General features: G+C 43.6%; 1 protein-coding gene across 4 annotated transcripts in view; it reads left to right on the top strand.

Annotated features, from left to right (window-relative positions):
- The window catches only part of OLFM2 (olfactomedin 2), a 282,766-nt gene that overhangs the window by 175,241 nt on the left and 88,638 nt on the right, over positions 1-18,887 (top strand). The window lies entirely within an intron of this gene.

Raw genomic sequence — 18,887 nt, 5'->3', positions numbered from 1 at the left:
GTGAGGTCGCCCTTATAATACTGTCCAAGTTCTGGTTGCTTCATCTCAAAAATAATCTTGTAGAACTGGAAAATGTGCAAAGAGGGGGGCAACCAACACTGAAGTTTGCCATTTTCTATGGCAGCTGCCATTTTTTCTCCACAATGCCCTGGAACAAAAGAATGGTGTGGAGAAAGTGAGTAAGGAGAAGTCCCTCCCTTTCTCTCTCTCTCTTGTAATTCTAGAATCCAGGGTCATCCAATGAAGCTGAATATTGGAAGATCCAGGACAGACGATATGAAGCACTTCTTCAGATAGCACATTGTTAAAATTATGGAATTTGCTGCTGCAAGATGAGGTGATGGCCACTGACTCAGAAAGCGGCAAAAGAGAATTTGACAAATTCACGGAGAATAAGGCTGAACGTCAAGAAGACTAAAGTAATGACAACAGAAGATTTATGTAACTTTAAAGTTGACAATGAGGACATTGAACTTGTCAAGGATTATCAATACCTTGGCACAGTCATTAACCAAAATGGAGACAATAGTCAAGAAATCAGTGGAAAGCTAGGACTGGGGAGGGCAGCTGTGAGAGAACTAGAAAAGGTCCTCAAATGCAAAGTTGTATCACTGAACACTAAAGGATCATTCAGACCATGGTATTCCCGATCTCTATGTATGGATGTAAAGGTGGATAAGAAAAAAATCAACTCATTTGAAATGTGCTGTTGGAGGAGAGTTTTGCGGATACCATGGACCGCGAAAAAGACAAATAATTGGATGTTAGAACAAATTAAATCAGAACTATCACTAGAAGCTAAAATGATGAAACTGAGGTTATCATACTGTGGAGACATCATGAGAAGACATGATTCACTAGAAAAGACAATAATTCTGGGAAAACAGAAGGGAGTAGAAAAAGAGGAAGGCCAAACAAGAGATAGATTGATTCCATAAAGGAAGCCACAGGCCTGAACTTACAATAACTGAACAGGGTGGTTTACAACAAATGCTCTTGGAGGTCGCTGATTCATAGGGTTGCCATAAGGCGTAATCGATTTGAAAGCACATAACACACACACACCTGATCACCTTGTTTGAAAACTTTAACAGTCTTGTCTTAGAAATTTCTTAGAATCATAGAGTCACTGAGTGGGAAGGTACCCCAGAGGACATCTATTCCACCTCCAACTTACAACAATACTTTTATCCCATATAGGATCTGAAGGTGGTGCATGTGGATATGTGTCTCCCTATGCTCACAACAAACCTACAAGGTTGGCTGGGCTGAGAAAAAGGGATTGATGCCAGGGGTGCCCAATTGAGCTTCATGGCTGAGTTGGGATTTGAACCTGGGTCTCCCTGGTCAAAGAATACTCCAGCTTTGACACCATCCTGGACCTTGCTGGTCCATTTCTAAGAAATTTGAGCTTTTTTTTGCCACATCCACCATAACTGACCAGTACCAACACTGAAAAGCAAGGAACAGAAGCCCTACATCTGCACTTGCACATCTTATAGTTTCAAAGAGAGGCCTGGAGAGTGGAGGTGGGAAAGTGGGCAGAGAAAAGTTTTAACTGTAATTTACAGCACAAGCTATATTTCCTGTCTCTGCCAATGTACGCTGCCAGTTTTTGACAAATGTCCCTTCTGCCGAGTGACCGTGCTCCTGCAGTGAAATCAACATTCGGCATTAGCATATGTGAAAGGAAATGTCCCTAAAAGGACATTTTTTAAAAAATTGGCTTTGTTTTGCAGCAAAAATTTGCATAGAGAAAAGGGCTGCAGTGGAGATGGGCCAGCATGGAATTCCTAAGAGTAATACTTTCTTGCAAGACTGTTTGCAGGAGGGGTTGGAAAACCCCCTTCATGCATTAATAAATGCCCCAGAGCCATGCTGCCCACAAATTGCACATTTGGTAACCAGATTGACTGTTATCTAATGGAGCCTTACCTGCATACCTCCCCTGCACATGGGATGCTTTTTGACTAAATAATATTGTAAAAAATGCTGTAAATGGCACTGAATACCAGTGGTGGATAGGGGTGGCCAGTGAGCCCTATCTCTATGTCTTTAATATGTGAGGGATGTATCGGAATCCTTCACACCGAGTAGTAGTGCTGTGTACAGAACCCCAATTCAATTTGGGACTCGATCTGGTGCTTTAGAGCAGCTCTGCTGTAGGCCCCAAACCAAATCAGGAGTCTTGCATAGTGTTCAATTAAGGTTTTAAAACTTTATAATAACTTTTGCTCTGAAAAAAGTCCTGGAGCTGCACTCTCCTCTGTTTCTCTTGCACTACTCCGCTGCTCATGCCAGTGTTGCAGCTAAGGATACTGGGAAGCCCTTGGTTCAAATCTTAACTCAGCCCTAAACCTCTGAGATGACCTTAGCGAAGTTCTCTGTGTCCTTGGGGAAACTGCCATATAAATGTGAAGCATTATACTTAAAAAAACTGTAAATTTAAGCAAAGGTAAAACTTACCTGCAATATAGCTGAGCTGTCTGCATTCAAGGCCAAGTAATCTTAGTACTGTTGCAATTCAGAATCAGTTTACCACCAACAGCAAACACCACAAGTTCATTATGCACATGCAGAGCCATGGATGATGAAGCAGGTGAGAACTTACTTATGCGAATGAGGGGGTTGTACAGATGTAAAGGCCGCAGATAGATTGGGGAAGGTCCATCGCTCAGCGTCAGAGCATCTGCCTTGCATGCAGAAGGTCCCTGGTTCAATCCCAGCCATCTCCAGGTAAGGCTGGGAGAGACCCGCCAGAAATCCTGGAGAGGCTCTGCCAGTCAGTGTAGACCAGGATTGGGGAACCTCAGTCCTGGGGGCAAATGTGACCCTCCAAGTGTCTCTGTATGGCCCGCGGAACCCTCTCCATGGCACACCTCTCACTGACCCTCCTTTGGATCCTCCTGGAGTGATTTTGCCTGGCTGAAATGTGTCCATAAACTACAGTACAAAGGTAAAGTTTACATTCATTGCTCTGCCCACTTTTCCTTTTGGCTACGCCCAGTACTGACACGTGCCCCCCAGAAGATTGCCCAGAAGGGAGTGTGGCCCTTGAGGTGAAAAAGTTTCCCCATTTGTAGGCAGTCCTGAGCTAGATGGACCAATGGGTCTGACTCAGTTTAAGGCAGTTTTCTATGCTCTCAAATGCAATTGCTTTGCAGTGGAGGTGGCTCACGCCCCTTCAACACACCACATTCCAGAGTAATCATCATGATGATGGATCAGGTATGCATGCGTCAGTCCATGGAAGATAATGCAATCAGTGCTCAGGAGATTTATACGTTATACAATTGAATTGCCTGAAGTAATTTTCATCTTCTTCAGGCACCTTTGAGGAGAGGTGAGGATTCAGATCTGATTGTGGTTTGTGTGTGTGTGTGTGTGTGTGTGTGAGAGAGAGAGAGAGAGAGAGAGAGAGAGAGACAGTGACTTCCCTGTGTGCCATAGCCCCAGTCCCAATCAGGGATGGGGAATCTGTCAGTTTTGGTTTCTCTTGGCTTAATCATTTTTTGCCTCCAGTTCTCCACATGCAGTTTGCTGTTATTATTTTGTCAAGCCCTCATTAAAATTCATTTGCATTTTAGTGCCAATTTCTCCTAATATACACAGGTGTATGTGGATGCAAACCAATTTTCTCTTTCAGAATACATTTTTGATATTATTTTCACCGATATACACAGTTTTATGTATGCTTTACCCCAGTATATCCATTTTTGTTCACGTGCCTTGGCTAGAAAACTGCACTGCAAAATTTGGAGAAGTGTGACTTTTGAAGAATGGCTGTGTTTCGGTTCATGTATTGTTTTGGAAAATATGGATTAGGTAGATTTGTCTTTAAATGTGAACTGAATTGAACATCCCTCCCCTCCTTTCCCAGTTGACCCTCTCTGCAACTAGAACAAGAAAGTTACTTTGGGAGATCCTGTGATGGATCTCCCATGTAACAGCTCCTTAGGCCCTAAAGGAAAAGTGTATATGGGGAGGACAGGAGGAGAAGACAGGGGCCACATCTGCACCTTACATTTAAAACACTATAATGCCGCTTTGACTGTCATGTCTTCCCCCAAAGAATCCTGGGAACTGTAGTTTGTTAAGGGTGCTAAGAGTTGTTAGGAGACCCCTCTATTCCTGTCATGGAGCTACAATTCCCAGAGTTCCCTGGGAAGAGGGATTGATTGTTAAACCTCTCTGGGAATTGTAGCTCTGTGAAGGGGTCTCATAAGAACTCTCAGCACCTTTAACAAACTACACTTCCCAGGATTCTTTTGGGGGGAAGCCATGACTATTAAAATGGTGTCATGGTGCTTTAAGTGTAAAGTGCGGATGTGACCAAGGAGTGACAAAAAGAGTAGCAGGTGGGGCAGTCCATTCAGTGGAGACCGTAAGAGCCAAAATATGTGGGAGCTGGGCATACCATGACCCAGAGGGCCCTTTTTCTGTTGCGAAGTGGTTTGCAGCAGAAAAAGACCGAGAAGGGGGAAGGAATGATGAACCCTTCCCCTGCCAGCAACCTGCCCCTGAAACTGACTCCTCACAAGGTTACAACTGGGGTAGCCAATGTGGTGCCCCTCCAGATGCAAGTGAACTACAACTTCCATCATCTCTGATCATTGACCATGCTGGCAGGGGCTGTTTGGAGAAAGAGTCCAACAACATCAGGAAGACATCGGCAAGAATATTTCCTTGAAGGGGGGAGGGGGTTAAACACTGAAAGGGCGGAACAGGCTAATTTCTTTCCAAAAAGAAAACAGATGAATAATGCCTGTACATTTTGCCTTATTTTTTATGTTCTACAAATGCTAGAAACTTTTTCTCTCTTTTTTTTAGTTGAAAGCTGGAGGTCTAGAGATTATGGTGCATTTGGGGGGGTGCAATGCCCCCCCTGGATGCCCATATAGGAAGGAATCCCATCTAATATGTTGGAGGGGGTAAAAGCAGCTTGATTGGTTGTTTCAGGGGTAAGCTACTGGCAAGAGAAAGGTTAAGCATGTGCACGCGCACACATACAGACTGTAGCTCAGTGGTAGAGCATCTGTTTTGCATGCAGAAGGTCCCAGATGCAATTCCTGGCACCTCTAGTTAGGGTTAGGGATGTTCCCTTTCTTAATCCCTGGAGAGCCACTGCCAGTCAATGTGGACAGTACTGAGCTAGATGGACCAATGGTCTAACTTGGCACAAGGCAGCATCCTTTCCTTGTCAGTCCTCCCCAGGGTCCTTTGCAATGGAGAAGAGGCTGTTGTGCTAGCATGTCACATGGCTGCAATGTAATGTGTGATATAGCCCCAGGTAAGCAAACTGCCTAGTGTTGTTCAGGCCTTTTCTGCAAAAGTAGACGAGAGGGAAGAAGACTTCAGAAGCTGGCATTACTACCAAACAGGACTTCACAATGGCAAGCAATGGGAAGGGTGCAATAGGCACACTTTGGTAGCAAAAGGGACGATCTCCATGTAAAGCTGGGGGTGTGAACAAGGTAATGAGAGAGCATGCAGCAGAAGCAAGAAAAATGCAGATGTTTTTGGAAATGATTGCATGCAGTGGTGCTGAGTCTGTAGCAAGTTTGGGAGGGGGGTTGCAGATGCAGAAAAGTCTCCAAAGTTTTAAGCTGCTTTCTTGTGTGGGTGTCTGTGATTTAAATGGTGTAACTTCATTCTCAGGTCAGTGCTTTTCATTTTCCTTTTATCTTCACAAATACAGAAGCACAGGTGAAAGGAAAAAGAAAAAGCCTCATTTGCAAACACACACAACTACTTAAAACCTATTATTTGCCCAACCTACGACAATACCCCAACAGCAAACAATACATTAACAGCCACTCAGGTTTGTTTTCCTCCCAATAAACAATTTATTTTTCATGACCAAATCGGAAAAAGAGAGAAATATATGCCTTTCAAGGTTCAAAGTCAATTTTCTTATTTTCACACTTATGAAATATTTATTAAGCCAAGGAAAAAAATTCTACTGTAATCTCAAGGACTATGTTGGTTTGGCTATTTAAAGTTCCAAGTTTTTAAAATGTAGTTCTACAAATACGGACCCACAAGGGAGGGTGCAACTTTGGCTCGGTTGGTCTGCACCTACTATCATTTTGTTTTATTACAATGCACCCCCTTTTCTAAAACAAAAAACTATAAAGGGAATATATCCATTCCTAAAAATTCCTGAGAGCTACTTGCTATGGGCGGTATATAAATGCAACAAAATAAATAAATAAATAAATAAATAAATAAAATAAATATAAAAATATGACCTATAGATCAAACACTTAAGTGGAGAAGGAAGAGGTAGGACAGGATAAATAGGAGGAATTTTTTCCTGCTTTTATCCCCCTCCAGTTCTGTTATGATCCTCTATTTTTAAAGTTGACTTGACCCAGACAACCCTTCAAATAGAATGTACATTAGAAAAGATTCTTCTCTTGTCAGAGGACTCTCCTTTGTAAAACAGGTCGCATGGCCACTCTAAGTTGCATGATCTCAAAGTTTGATGCACCATTCTCCTAAATGGGAAGTCTCCTTTCTTTTCTAATATTTTGCATAATTTAATATTTCACCATTTCATCTTTTTCCTGTATTTATTTTGACTGCTGCCCCCGCCTGCCTTTCTGTTACCATTGCTGCCCTGGGCTCCTACTGGGAGGAAAGACAGGGTATAAATCAAATAAATAAAATATGTCCGCTAATAATGATTGCTGCAATGAATGCATTTTTCTCTGTGTTATTTATTTCTAAAAAATAATTATATACCACTATTCATGAAAAATCAATTTTTCTGTTCCTGAAAATAATAATATTGTTAACAATGTTTTCCTTTATGGAAGGAAAGGAAAGAACCTTTCTCTTTGCCCAGTGCCTGCCCATCCAGTTCCCCTCCTTCCCCCTCTCCTCCTCCTGAATGGTATTGGAACCTTCCCCCCAGCTTTGGGAGAAAGCATTGGCAAAGCAAAGACACTTTCGTCAGTTCATTTTTAGCAAAACACACAGGCTGATCAGTTTCACCTTAACAAATCAAATACTCAGGCTTGTCAGTTTCAAGTTAGCAAAGCAAAAAACAAGCTGGTCAGTTTCACCTTAGCAAAGCAAAGTTTGATGTTGGTTTTTTAAATAAAAAATCCAGTGTTGGGAAAAGCAGGGGAAACTCGCAACATTGAGGATTGGACTATCAGGAAGTTCGGTGCCAAATTCTATTTTGGTGAAATTCTCACCCTTCCCTAAATAACAAAGTGTAACTGGTATAATTGCCTCCTTGACATGAGGCACATGCCTAAAAGTTTTGTTCTGCTGTTTTATTTTTGTTACTGGTTCTCGGTACTGATATTGTTGCAAATAATTGTTGTCTTTCTTTGTAATGAATGGAGGTGAAACAGCAAATGCAATAAAAATGTTTACAAAAATAAAAAAGCATGCACACACGAAAAGTATCTCTTCCTTTTGTTACCAACCCTTTCAGCTCTGCTAATAAATATATTCCAGAATCTGATGGAAGATTGATTTTTTTTTTTAAAAAAGCTGTTCTAATTAATATTGAAATACCCTTAGCTATAGAACAATTCCACAAGCAAAGCAAAGTGAAAGCAACACCATTGCCTTCCTGATTACATTTCCAATGCTGATCTGAATGATTACTATAAAAGGTGAAGGGAAACGTGTCCAGTGTTGTTTTGCCTTTATGAAAAGGGATCTTGACACCACTTAGTCAAAGCTGAGCAAGTTTGATTCCATGATTTCAATGCGAGAGTGCAGATGCTTAAGTGAGTTTCTCAGTGAAATCAGTGGAACTTACAGCTGGGACTTTTGTGGTTCTGGTTTCAGGATTTGCCTTAGTGTTGAGGGTTTGGAGTGTTCAGTAGTTTTAGATGGATTGGGGTGTCTAAGATGAAAGGTAAGAAAATTAGGCTCAGTTCAGATATACCTGGATCTAGCTTTGCCAGTGCTTGGGGGATCAGATTTGGGCACCGGGGTTGGTGACTATTGTTAACCCAGCTACAAACAAAACCAGACACACTCGTAAGCTCACTTAGTAGAGTGTAGTCAAGATTCTCAGTCTGAATTGATAAGCATGCCTGGTTTGATTTTAACCCAGGTTAGGGATGGGAATATACATTAACACTAAAACTAAATAGAGTGGTGGAGTATGTATGCAAGGAAGAAGAGGGAGCAGAAGGTGTGCCCCATCCCACAACCCAGTCCCTAAACCTGAGGTTGAGTATTAAGTCTGAAACAGGTTTGGGAAGATTGGTTGAGGTGTAGCACCCAAAAAGATCACAGATCTTCACGCCTGACTATCTGAGTAATAAGTTTGTACATGAAGTACATATAGATATTTTGGCGGTATGCAGCTAAATAGTTGTGCTAGTGCAAGGATTACTGCTGGTGCAATGGGATTTCCCCCCTTTTCCTTCCCTGAACACACCCCGCACCATCCCCAGATATGCTCAGTTGGGGGAAACTCCAGATCAGATTTAGAGGGTACATGGGGAGGGTGGAGGAGCAGATAACACTCCATTGCACAGAGAAATCCTTGCGCTAACGAAACATTCACCTGAGTTCTATGTTGAACACTAACCTTAATTCTTGTTTAATTCTGCTCCGCTGTCTCTTCAGTTGAGGGTGGGATTTTTATCTGGTTCGTACCTCAAAGTGGATCCAAATAAATGGGAATTTCTGCACCTCCTCTCTGCACTTTTTGTAGCACTTTATACAGCTTTGCCATTTCTGCTCACAGATTTCTGAGTGCAATTTCCACAATCATGCAGTGGTGCAGTTAGGTAATTTTAGTCTCTGAACCTAATAGTCTTATGCTATTTCTATAGTAATGAGTAATTACTTCCACTTCAAAATGTGATAAGCTACCCCTGCTGCATTTGGGGGCCCTCCTGCTTATCTGCTGTCTCAAAGGCCTGCCCTGAGTGCACCACTACACCCAAGAGGGCTAGAAACTTGTTCTTTTTTTTTAAGGAACAAATTATAAGATTTGCAGGACATCTCACTGTGCTCAAGATAGCGTACTTTGATTTTGAGTGTCAAGGCCACGGGCACATATTACACACACACAGCTTGGAGCGCAGACTCTTCAGCTGGCATGCGGTACAACTCAAATTTGGCTGGATCTATTGAGAGGTTATGGGAAGACTGTGGCTAAGTGTTGGCATGGTATCACTTGCTGATGATTGCTAATGTACTGCCTCTAAATGATGGGCAGGCTGAAATACCACATCCAGAAGGAGACAAGATTAGGTGGCTAACAAGCATCTGCCCTAGTTTGGATTCTCTGTCCATCCTCCGTGTTCCAACCCTCTGTGAAGGGCTGCTCCTTCTGCTCTGTTTCCCAAGAGGCTTTCTCAGTTTTCTTGCATGAAGGGATTGGTGGAAAGGAGGAACTCCACAGAGTATTGGCCATTTCTTGTTTGTATGAGAGAAGTGCTCTGTGGGACTCTCTCTCCTGCCCCTTCCCTCCAGTTTCTTAGCAGACATCTCTTTAAGAAACTGAAATGGAATGGGCAGGGGAGGGAGAGAAGACAGACAAATGGGTGATGAAGCTTCATGACATAACAGAAGAGGACAGAATAGGTCATGCCACAACTCATTATGTGCATTTGGCATGCCCCAGGGCAAGCCAGTACTAAAAATAGTGTCTGCTGCTCCTTTTTTAGTTGGGAAAGGAGTCCAGTGATTTTAGAAACGTGTTCTGTTTGTGTGGGTTGGGAAGAGGGAGGTGGCCTTGTAGGCACCACCTCACTCTGGAAGAAGGGAAAGAGGCCAGCAGTGCAGACTTTGGATGAAGCCACTGTGACAGGCCCTCCTCTCGTAGCCTATAACCCCAGGGCATCCCATACCCTTCAAGCACTTGGGCAGAGATAGGGCACTTTAATGATCAAGCTGCACTGGGCCCGAGGATTTTTTCCTCCTTGTCTTCATCAAACATTTTTTATTCTGCAAAAATCCCAATTCTTTGTGTGTGAGTATCTCTCTAGCTACTTACATCAGTTCCCAACATTCTGTCCTCCTCTCCTAACACTCTATCACACTCTCACGTGACCAAGAAACAGAAACCAGGGCAGACGCATGCCAGACAAGAAGCAGACTTGATTCTTAGAAGCTGATTTCAGCAGTGGCTGGAAACTTGGAACAGTCTCCCCAGTAGGGATGGGGGAGAATTTTAATATAGTTCTCATTTCAAGCCGCATCTATCAAATTCATATTTTCCAAAACAATATGAGAACCAAAACACAGCCGCCCTTCAAAATTCTCACGCAACCGAATTTTGCATTGCAGTTCGTCAACCAGCCAATGTTTACAAAAATGCATCTACTAGGGGAGAATGTACATAAAATGAATATATTGGGGAAAATAACATACACAAATGCATTACATTAGGATAAATTGTTTGTAAAAATGTGTACATTAATTAAAAATGCTGCCCTGGTCTCCTACTGGGAGGAAGGGTGGGTTATAAATTTAATAAATAAATAAAACTGCAAACAAGAATGTGTTTATTAGGAGAAAAGGGCAGTAAAATACTGAATAACTTGCATGAGGATTTTTTAAAAAAATGGCTGCAGAAATGTGAAGAACTCAATTTCAGATTGGAAAAATGAGAACCAGAGAAAACATCAACAGACAGGTCCTTCCATCACTACTCCCCACCTCAGCAGTGCATCTTTTTACTGGCCCAGTTTGTGTGTCATGGTATGCTGTAGTGAATGGTTTACTGTGAGCAGCCTATCTGGGCTGTTTTGCTCAAACCGCATTCTCCCTGGCTTAGCATTGCACTATATTAACAGAGGAATCCAATCAGGACAAAAGAGACTTCTGGTGTCTATATACCAACGCACGGAGCTTGGGAAACAAGCAAGGGGAGCTTGAAGTCTTTGTGCATCAAGGCAAATATGACATCATAGGGATAACAGAAACTTGGTGGGATGACTCCCATGATTGGAATATAGCCATTCAAGGATATAAACTCTACAGAAAGAATAGAAGCAACAGAAAAGGAGGGGGAGTAGGGTTATACGTCAAAGACAAATACACCTCTATGGAAATCCAAGAGAGCGAACAAAGAGGTCCGGTAGAGACCATTTGGGTAAAAATAAATGGAGAAACAAATAAAACCAACATGGTAGTAGGTGTCTACTACAGACCCCCTGGCCAAGAAGAGGTGGTAGACGAGGCCTTTCTCAAACAAATCTCTGAAATCTCAAGGAGGCAAGAAGTAGTAGTGATGGGGGACTTCAACTACCCGGATATCTGCTGGGAGACAAACTCTGTGAAGCACAAAGCCTCCAACAAATTCCTGATGGGCCTTGCTGATAATTTCCTCTTTCAAAAAGTAGAAGAAGGAACAAGGGGATCGGCAATCCTGGACCTGATCTTAACTAACACGGACGACTTGGTCATGGGAATTAAAGCGGTCGGTACCTTGGGGGAAAGTGACCACGTAATGCTGGAATTCGGGATTCTGGGGAAAGCCAAAGAAGAATATAGTCAAACATGGACCTTGGATTTCAGGAAAGCCGATTTTAGCAAGCTCAGGGAAATGATGGGTAGGATGGCTAGATAGACTAAAGAAAAAAGGAGCCCAAGAAGCATGGGAGTTCATGAAGAACGTATTACAAAAAGCGCAATCGCAAACAATTCCAAAGAGGAAGAAAAATGGAAGACATTGGAAAAAGCCAATGTGGCTACACGGAAGACTGGTGGAGGAGGTAAAAGTAAAAAAGAGCATGTATAAAGAATGGAAGGAAGGACGCATCACCAAGGAAGAGTACCGACGAGCGGCTCGGGCTTGCAGGAATAGCGTAAGGAAAGCTAAAACCCAGAATGAGCTGAGGCTGGCGAGGGAAGCGAGGAGCAACAAAAAGGGTTTTTTCAGATATGTTCGAAGCAAGAGAAAGACCAAGGAAACGGTGGGACTGCTGCTCAATGAGGATGGCAAAATGTTGACAGATAACGAGGAAAAAGCAGAACTGCTCAACGCCTATTTTGCCTCCGTTTTCTCCCAAAAAGGGAACAGTGTGCAACCTTGCATCAGTAGCAATCTCAGTAAGGGGTCGGGATTGCAGTTCGAGATTGATAAGGAGATAGTCAGGAAATACCTAGTTAACCTAAATGAGTTCAAATCTCCAGGGCCTGATGAACTGCATCCCAGAGTATTGAAGGAACTTGCGGATCTACTCTCAGAACCTCTTGCCATCATCTTTGAGAAATCATGGAGAATGGGAGAGGTGCCGGAGGATTGGAGACGGGCAAACGTCGTCCCGCTCTTTAAAAAGGGTAAAAAAAGATACTCTTCAACATTTTTATCAATGACTTAGATGATGGAGTGGAGGGAAGCCTTATGAAGTTTGCGGATGATACGAAACTGGGAGGGATAGCTAACACAATGGAAGACAGGAATAAAATCCAAAGGGACCTGGATAGACTAGAAAATTGGGCTGAAATTAATAAAATGACATTCAATAAAGACAAATGCAAGATTCTGCATTTAGGCCACAAAAACAAAATGCACGGTACAGGATGGGAAATACCCGGCTTAGCAGTAGTGCATGTGAGAAGGACCTTGGAATTGTAGTGGATCGCAAGTTGAACATGACCCAGCAGTGTGATGCTGCGGCAAAAAAGGCAAACACGGTTTTGGGCTGCATAAACAGAGCTATAGTTTCCAGGTCGAGGGAAGTAATAGTCCCACTATATTCTGCATTGGTCAGGCCTCATCTGGAATACTGCATTCAGTTCTGGGCGCCTCATTTTAAGAAAGATATAGACAAGTTAGAGCGGGTTCAGAAGAGGGCGACGAGGATGATAGCCGGTATGGAGAACAAGTCTTATGAGGAAAGGTTGAAGGAACTTGGCATGTTCAATCTGGTGAAGAGAAGGCTGAGGGGTGACATGATTGCACTCTTTAAGTACCTGAAGGGCTGTCACATAGAGGAGGGTACAGATTTGTTCTCTGCTGCCCCAGAGGGTAGGACTAGGTCTAATGGTTTTAAGTTGCAGGAGCGTAGATTCAGATTGGACATTAGAAGGAACTTCTTGACAGTAAGGGCAGTTCGGCAATGGAACCGACTGCCTAGGGAGGTGGTGGGATCCCCTTCGCTGGATGTCTTCAAGCAGAGGTTGGACAGCTATCTGCGGGAGATGCTCTAGCTGTGGATTTCCTGCTGTGAGCAGGGGGTTGGACTGGATGACCTACAAGGCCCCTTCCAACTCTATGATTCTATGATTCTGTAACCCAGGATCATAGCTTGTTTTGCTCCAACAAACCACAATCAGTAAGCCAAGAAGAAACCACAAGAAGACTGTGGTTTGTTGGGAGCAAAACAAATCATGGTCCCTGGTTGGGACAGCAAGCCAGAGATTATGGTTTGTTTTGCTCCCAGTGTGAGCAGGGAGGAGAGGAGCAAAGCAAGCCCAATTCATTCAAGTATGGAAGCCATTGTTTATGGGTTACTGTGATGTGCAAACATGGCCATTGCCTCCCATATAAATGATTGTTTCTATTCATTTCTATGGAGTAATGGAAAACACTGTACTTGGGCTCAGTGCTATAATGAGGGCAAAATCTACCCTCTGCCTGACTGGAAGTGGCCCACCCCGCCCACCCACCACAACAGAGATCCTAAAGGGAGATGCACACAAGCCCTCTAGGATAGTGTTCCTCAATCTTGGATCCCTAGATGTTGTTTGACTACAGTTCCCATCAGCCCCAGACAGTTGAGGGAGGATGGGAGTTATAATCAACAACATATGGGGACAGAATAACACTGCTCCAAGCAACATACAGCACCCCTGTTTGCACATACCGTACTCATCATTGGGACAGGCATTTTGCCAGACTGTCTCTATTATACAGTAATTAGGGCTTTGCATTCATTTTGAAATGAATGCAAAATTCAGTTTAGTCATATTTGTTATTAAACAGATGGCATCAGTCACAAGTGGGTCTGAATGGAGGTTGGTTTTGCCCTCATTGGTATTCATTCATCCCTAGTTTGGGGAAAATGTTTTCTTTTCTGGTCCACCGGAGCTGCTTTCAGTAGCTATCTCCTGGTTGCTACCATTTTATTTTCCCAGAGACACCCTGGATGTTGTGTCATCCTAGAGCACTGTTATTCAACCTTGAGTCCCCAGATATTCTTTGACTACAACTCCCTCCATCCTTGGCCATTGGCTAAGCTGGCTGGGGTTGATGGGAACTGTAGTCTGATAACATCTGGGGACCTAAGGTTGAAGAACACTTTCTTAGAGCATTCGGGGGGGGGATAAAAAGGCATCCCCCAGTGAGCTCTACCATTGCTTTCTCTCAAAACGCTAGAACTCAGGGCTGTCCAATGAAGCTGAATGTTGGAAGATTCAGGCCAGTCAAAAGAAAGTACCTCTTTACACAGCACATAGTTGAACAATGGAATTCGCTCCCACAAGAGGCAGTGATGGCCACCAACTTGGATGGCTTTAAAAGAGGATTAGACAAATGCATGGAGGATAGGGCTATCAAGAGCTACTAGCCACAATGGCAATGTTCTGCCTCCACTGTCAGAGGCTGCATGTCTCTGAATACCAGTTCCTGGTGAATAAGAGTGGAGGGTGCTGTTGCATCTGCTGGGCCACTGTGAGCACAGGATGCTGGACTAGATGGGCCATTGGCCAGATCCAGCAGGGCTCTTGTTATGTTCTTAATATGTGCAGCATTCTTGGGAAATAAAATAGTGGTTGACAGGAGGGAGCCACAAAAATAAGCTTTGCAGCTGCTGCCACAGAAAACAACAAAAATAAGGGGGGTGGGTGGGTTGAACTGAATGTAGCAAAATGAATGTAAATGTAACAAATGAATACTGAAACAAATGTGCTTTTAATGGCTGAATAATGAAATGAATGAGGTCTTTAATAATGGAAACAAATGGAATGACAATGTGGGAGAGGATTGTACACCCTTAGGACGATGTATTCTTGCTTTAACTGTAAGAAGCATGTTAGCATAACTTGATAACTGCTGTTTGTGTTTGTTTTAAAGATCTCCCAGGCTTGCTTGCATCTCACAGTTGCGCAAGTCTTGTGGGGAGGGAGGGCATGCAATGGCATCAGTAAATAATTTGTCTAACTCTTCAGGAGCAAATATTTACTGAGATGCCATGTGTGATGTGGGCGGGTGTCTGGCTGGGGAAGAGTAGAAGAGACAACAAGCCCATATTTTCCCAGGCTGTTGTGTTGGCGGAGCCTGGCATCTATGGTCTCTCTGGCTTCTTTGTCAGGGGGACTCCAAAGAAGCAGGCTCCAGGGCTTTGCTTAGAACCGCTGTTCCCCACCCCAGCACTAGGGTTGCCAGGCTCAGGGCCTGAGACTGATCCTGTATCTTCAGGAGAAGAGAAAGTCAGCCAAGTGCGGGTGTTCTTGCAACCCTGTAATGGGAAAAACCACAAGGTGGAATTCTCCCTCCGCCCTGCCCAACTTTTAAAGATGCAGAAGACCTCTTGGAGGCCGGGCCTGGCAACCAAGAGGTCTTCTGTATCTTTAGAAGTTGTGCAGGGGAAGGATGAATTCCACCTTGTGGTTTTTCTCATTACAGGGTTGCAAGAACACCTGCACTTGGCTGACTTTCTCTTCTCCTAAAGATACAGGATCAGTCTCAGGCCAGGAACCTGGCAACCCTACCCAGCACCCCCCAAGTATTGTTGGACCATCAGCCCCATGGGCAGCATGGCCAAGGGTTTTCAGTGTCAAGACCTTTCTACCCTCTGTTTCATGTATATTTATTTATAAGAGTGTTTACATAGCACCCTCTCACAAAACATCAGAGTGTTGAATGGCAACATAACAACATTTCAAAGCAATACAAAGCCATCATTGAAATGACTGGCTACTCAAGCGATATGTTAAACTGCATAGGCCTGTTGGCACAAAAAAGGTCTTCAACAGATGCCTGAAAGTCGAAAGCGAGGATGCCTGCCGAATCTCTGCTGGAAGAGCATTCCACAGCATGGGACCAGCAACGTTAAATGCCCGACTTGTGGTTGAGACCAGCTGGGCCTCTGTAACATGGGAGACAATTAACAGCTTTCCTCTGAATGAACACAGTATTGGGCTATTATATAAGGGCTCAGGTGGTCCTGAAGGTATCCTAGACCCAAAGTGTTCAGGGCTTTGTGTATCAACATAAGAACATAAGAAGAGCCTGCTGGATCAGGCCAGTGGCCCATCTAGTCCAGCATCCTGTTCTCACAGTGGCCAACCAGGTGCCTGGGGGAAGCCCGCAAGCAGGACCCGAGTGCAAGAACACTCTCCCCTCCTGAGGCATCCGGCAACTGGTTTTCAGAAGCATACTGCCTCTGCCTAGGGTGGCAGAGCACAGCCATCATGGCTAGTAGCCATTGATAGCCCTGTCCTCCATGAATTTGTCTAATCTTCTTTTAAAGCCATCCAAGCTGGTGGCCATTACTGCATCTTGTGGGAGCAAATTCCATAGTTTAACTATGCGCTGAGTAAAGAAGTACTTCCTTTTGTCCGTCCTGAATCTTCCAACATTCAGCTTCTTTGAATGTCCACGAGTTCTAGTATTATGAGAGAGGGAGAAGAACTTTTCTCTATCCACTTTCTCAATGCCATGCATAATTTTATACACTTCTATCACGTCTCCTCTGACCCGCCTTTTCTCTAAACTAAAAAGCCCCAAATGCTGCAACCTTTCCTCATAAGGGAGTCGCTCCATCCCCTTGATCATTCTGGTTGCCCTCTTCTGAACCTTTTCCACCTCTATAATATCCTTTTTGAGATGAGGCGACCAGAACTGTACACAGTATTCCAAATGCGGCCACACCATAGATTTATACAACGGCATTATGATATCAGCTGTTTTATTTTCAATACCTTTCTTAATTATCCCTAGCATGGAATTTGCCTTTTTCACAGCTGTCGCACACTGGGTCGACATTTTCATCGTGCTGTCCACTACAACCCCGAGGTCTCTCTCCTGGTCAGTCACCGCCAGTTCAGACCCCATGAGCGTATATGTGAAATTAAGGTTTTTTGCTCCAATATACATAATTTTACACTTGTTTATATTGAATTGCATTTGCCATTTTTCCGCCCATTCACTCAGTTTGGAGAGGTCTTTTTGGAGCTCTTCGCAATCCTTTTTTGTTTTAACAACCCTGAACAATTTAGTGTCGTCAGCAAACTTGGCCACTTCACTGCTCACTCCTAATTCTAGGTCATTAATGAACAAGTTAAAAAGAACAGGTCCCAATACCAATCCTTGAGGGACTCCACTTTCTACAGCCCTCCATTGGGAGAACTGTCCGTTTATTCCTACTCTCTGCTTTCTGCTTCTTAACCAATTCCTTATCCACAAGAGGACCTCTCCTCTTATTCCATGACTGCTAAGCTTCCTCAGAAATCTTTGGTGAGGTACCTTGTCAAATGCTTTTTGAAAGTCTAAGTACACTATGTCCACTGGATCACCTCTATCTATATGCTTGTTGACACTCTCAAAGAATTCTAATAGGTTACTGAGACAGGACTTTCCCTTGCAGAAGCCATGCTGGCTCTGCTTCAGCAAGGCTTGTTCTTCTATGTGCTTAGTTAATCTAGCTTTAATCATACTTTCTACCAGTTTTCTAGGGACAGAAGTTAAGCTAACTGGTCTGTAATTTCCGGGATCCCCTCTGAATCCCTTTTTGAATATTGGCGTTACATTTGCCACTTTCCAGTCCTCAGGCACGGAGGAGGACCCGAGGGACAAGTTACATATTTTAGTTAGCAGATCAGCAATTTCACCTTTGAGTTCTTTGAGAACTCTCAGGTGGATGCCATCCGGGCCCGGTGATTTGTCAGTTTTTATATTGTCCATTAAGCCTAGAACTTCCTCTCTCGTTACCACTATTTGTCTCAGTTCCTCAGAATCCCTTCCTGCAAATGTTAGTTCAGGTACAGGGATCTGCCCTATATCTTCCACTGTGAAGACAGATGCAAAGAATTCATTTAGCTTCTCTGCAATCTCCTTATCATTCTTTAGTACACCTTTGACTCCCTTATCATCATAAGAGCCTTGAACCTGGCCCAGTACGATATGGGCAGCCAGTATAGGTGTTTTAGCAGAGGTGTCTGTCAGGATCCCACCTCAGACCACCACCTGTCAGGTCCCTCCAGTGAGGATCCTGGGTTTTATTTGTTCTCTCACCAGCTCTAGCACAGATCTCGCAAGATCCTACTGCTAGGCAGCACCACCAGCCACTCCCTGTTTCACAATATTGCCTTGAGACTGTGCCTTAGTCTCCTTCTGGCTTATTGTTACTTTGTGTCTGGGTGCACTTGCAGGCCACAACCCCCCTGTATGTTTGTGCCAATAAAGCATACAGCCTTGGGTTGCCCTGGATACTTGATGATACACTATCTCTTCACCGCTGCCACCATTTGATACTGTTTCTCCGCCTTGGTAAATACCCTGCCCTCCCTTCTGGTCTGTGGAAGCCCCAGCCAAGGATCAGGCTTTTGGTAAACCATGAATAATATTTATTTATAAACACCAGGAAATAACAAGATTACTTATGGGATATTTAACAAGCGTATGGTTTCATATATTGTGTTACTCTTTATGTTTCTAGTCGTATATAATCTGCCTCAATACCAGCCTAATACAATCCAGCCCACAACTAACAGAACTCCAATCAACCCAAACTCCGCAACCAACCGACCACCCAACCCTCTCTCAACTGTCATCCTCTCATTTATACCTTCAGCCACTCAAACGCTCAGCCAATCATCATACAGCATTCTCCAGCATTCTAACCCATGTACTCCCCCCCTCTCACTCAATCCACTTACCATATATACTTCAATAAACCTGCACTTACCATATTTACAGCAATATCTATATACAGGGACATCACAGTGTC

This window comes from Rhineura floridana, chromosome 3, assembly GCF_030035675.1.
Source record: "Rhineura floridana isolate rRhiFlo1 chromosome 3, rRhiFlo1.hap2, whole genome shotgun sequence".
Taxonomy (NCBI): domain Eukaryota; kingdom Metazoa; phylum Chordata; class Lepidosauria; order Squamata; family Rhineuridae; genus Rhineura; species Rhineura floridana.
This window is presented reverse-complemented; position numbering and strand designations above follow the sequence as displayed.